This window comes from Bison bison, unplaced genomic scaffold, assembly GCF_000754665.1.
Source record: "Bison bison bison isolate TAMUID 2011002044 unplaced genomic scaffold, Bison_UMD1.0 scf7180017851425, whole genome shotgun sequence".
Lineage (NCBI taxonomy): Eukaryota > Metazoa > Chordata > Mammalia > Artiodactyla > Bovidae > Bison > Bison bison.
The window spans coordinates 17633-21068 of NW_011481998.1; positions in this window are offsets into that span (position 1 = coordinate 17633).

The window sequence follows — 3436 nt, forward strand, 5'->3', positions numbered from 1 at the left end:
TCCAGACATTCAACAACATAATCTCTACAATGTTCAACATCCAATAAATAATTAAGTAAATGCCAAGAAGCAGGGAAAAAATGTGACTCATGGAAAGGAAAATAGAAACACCCAGAAATGATCGCTGACAGACAAGGATAACAGCTAGTTTAACAATGTATAACTATTTAAAGAAAAACAGGAACATAATGAAAGAAATGGATGATAAAAACAAAAACTGAATGGGACTTACTGAGGTGAAAATTGTAACATTTAAAATGAAAATTTCACTGGATGTGCTTAACAGCAGATTAGATGCAGCCTTCTCCCCCTGCCCCAAAGGATTAGGAAATCTGAAGACCTAGCAATAAAAATTATCCCAAATGAAGATCAGAAAGAAAAAAATATTTAACAGTGTTTCATTGACTTGGAGATAACAAAAAGTGGTCTAACACACATATAATTGGAATCTGAGAAGATGAGGAAAAGCAGGGGGGGATAAAAGTATAATTGAAGAAATAATGGTTAAAATTTATTATTTTCTAAATTGGATAAAACCTATATCCAAGAAGCCCAATCACCCCCTAGCAAGACTAAACAAACACACAAAAAATAAAACCAGAAAAAAACCCCACACTTGTACACTAAGACACATCATAATCATATCGCTGAAAACTAGTGATAAAGAAAAAATCTTAAAGTAGCCAGAGAATAAAAGATGTTGTATACAAAGGAGCAAAGATAATAACTGCTGACTTCTTATCAGAAAATGTGCAAGCCAGAAAACAACTTCATGACATTTTTAAAGTGCTAAAGGGAAAAAAAAAAACATGTCAACCAAGAATTTGATATTTAGGGAAAGTATCCTTCAAAAATGAAGGCAAAAAACAAGCTTTTTTAGACAAAGAAAAGCTGAAAGAATCTGTCACCAGCAGATCCACACAAGACGTATTTGAGAAAATTCTTCAGGTGAAGGAAATGGTACCAGATGGAAACTTGGATCACAAAGGAATGAAGAACACCAGGAACGTAAATATGTGCTGAAATATAGAACACTTTTACATCTTTAAGAGAAAGCTGAACATTTAGAGAAAAAAATAGTAAGGTAGTATGGAGTTTATAGGGCTTCCCTGGTGGCTCAGTCGTAAACGATCCACCTGCTAAAGCAGGAGACGCAGGTTCAATCCCTGGGTTGGGAGGATCCCTGGGTTGGGAGGATTCCCCTGGAGAAGGAAATGGCAATCCACCCCAGTATTCTTGCCTGGGAAATCCTATGGACAGAGGAGCCTGGCAGGCTACAATCTATGGGGTTGCAAAAGAGTTGGACACAACTTAGCAACTAAACAAAACCAACAATTGGGGTTTATAAGATATATAGAAATAAAATGTAAGACTGTGCTTTAGGAAGCCCTCCAAGCCTCTGATACACGGCAGTAGTGGAGATAAAATACAATTCTAAAAAAATAATCCAAAAGTAGGTTAAAAAAACAGATGAAAAAGAACAGTTAGGGCAAGCAGAAACAAACAGCAAGAGGCAAATGTAAACACAACCATATGGATAGTTAAGTTAAATATAAATGGACTAAACACACACCAATTAATTTGTAGAGACTATCAGATTGTATTTTTTTAAAAAAGAAACTCAAGTATGTGCTTGACGTCTACAAGAAATTTTAAAGTTAGAGACTTTAAATGTAAAGAGAGAGATAGGTTAAAAGTAAAAGGATGGAAAACAATACAGTATAACCAACATGAAGAGTGTCAGTAATCCCAATGTCATAAAAACAAGAGGGAGACCTTCCTGAAGAATCCTAGAACTCAGAGCAGGAAGAAAACTGGAGAGCTCAAGCATAAAATCAGTAGGTTGTAAGGGACAAGAAAAAAAACATAGGACAAAAGATAAATAAGTAAATGAAAAGGAAAAAAAAATCAACAGGTGGCCAATACAGCATGATACACAGCAGATTACAAAAATTCGAATCCTCCATCAAAGAAGATTATAGACAGACAGTAGCTGTTTATTAAAAAATCACAGACTGTAGAGGAAGGGGAAAGAACAGTATACATTTGCATTTTAAGGAAAAAAAGGAATAAACAGAGTGACTCACAGCTAATGAGCACATCGAGACTGCAATGTGCACCACCCTGGGGTAGAGTCCAGGTCTAGAAAGGTCTTCAGGTCTCTGTTTCTGTCATGAATGTTTAGTAACCAAGCTGCATTTCTTTAGTAACCAGAAAGGAACAACAATTTTAAAAGATTTCAGTAGACTTTGGGTAAGAAGGATGCTCAGCATATGAGAAGACAGGGCCAAGGCCAAGAAGACAAGAGGGAATAGTCCTTGAAGCTGGGCAATGTCCTGAGGTGCCCACACAGGCAAGCCACAACAGAGCAGGGCTGGCAGGAATGCGTGGGCAGTCCCAGAAAGCTTAGAGGCAGGTCCATGGGATTGTGAATTCCTGGGATCATCCCCCCAAACTATTAGCAATATGACAGGTGTGAGGGAAGGCTTCCTTTGGCTCCAAAGTCCACAGAAACTCTACTTCCATCTTGAAATGACTCCCCAGTGTGTGAGAGAAGCCCTAGGTGCTCAGCAGCCAAGCCTTCTGTAACCCACTGTCCCCTAGGCAGGGCTTCCTTCTTCCTGGCATACATTTGATATTTGGTTTGACCTTGGCTTCCAATACAAAATGAACCGGTCATTGATTATTTACATAGTTCATTCTAAAAAATTCACTTCTTATTGACACTGAGGTTTTGTTGTCAAATGGAATGAAGAGGAAAACATCTCACCTTCACCTTCTGAGCAAGATGGTCTGTTACAAGCCTTGCCTGACTACCCTCAGGCCAGAGACCTAAGGCCTTAACCCACTCCAAGGCCCTGGCTGAGCCCACCAGACCCATACGTCTCAGTCAGTCCTTCCAGACACTCAGTTTTCATCCCGTCCTAAATATACCAAGGCAATAATCCCGAGAGCCTCTGAACCTGCCTCAAGTGGCTCCTTCGAAGAATTCGGGCCTCACTCAAGTGCCACCTCCTCCAAATGTCTTCACTCTCCAGCTCCATCACATACTTACAATACTTTTCACTACCTAAAACTTACCCTCTGAAATTGCTTGTTTTTACCTGATTCTCCCTGGGGAAAATGTCACCTCTCACAGGATAGGGCCCTTCTCTTTCTTGGCCAACCCCGAATCCCCAGCATTCAGGGGGCAGTAGCTCTTAGCACTCAGTGGACATGTGACACCCTGTGAGGGAGGGGTGAGTTACATAACTTTCATTAACAGAGCACCTACTATGCATTTGGCACTGTGCTTCTCCCTTCACAGGCTTCCCTAGTGGTGCACTGGTAAAGAATGCACATATCAATGCATGAGACTCAGGTTCAATCCCTGGGTCGGGAAGATCCCCTGGAGGAGGGCATGGCAACCCACTCCAGTATTCTTGCCTGGAGAATC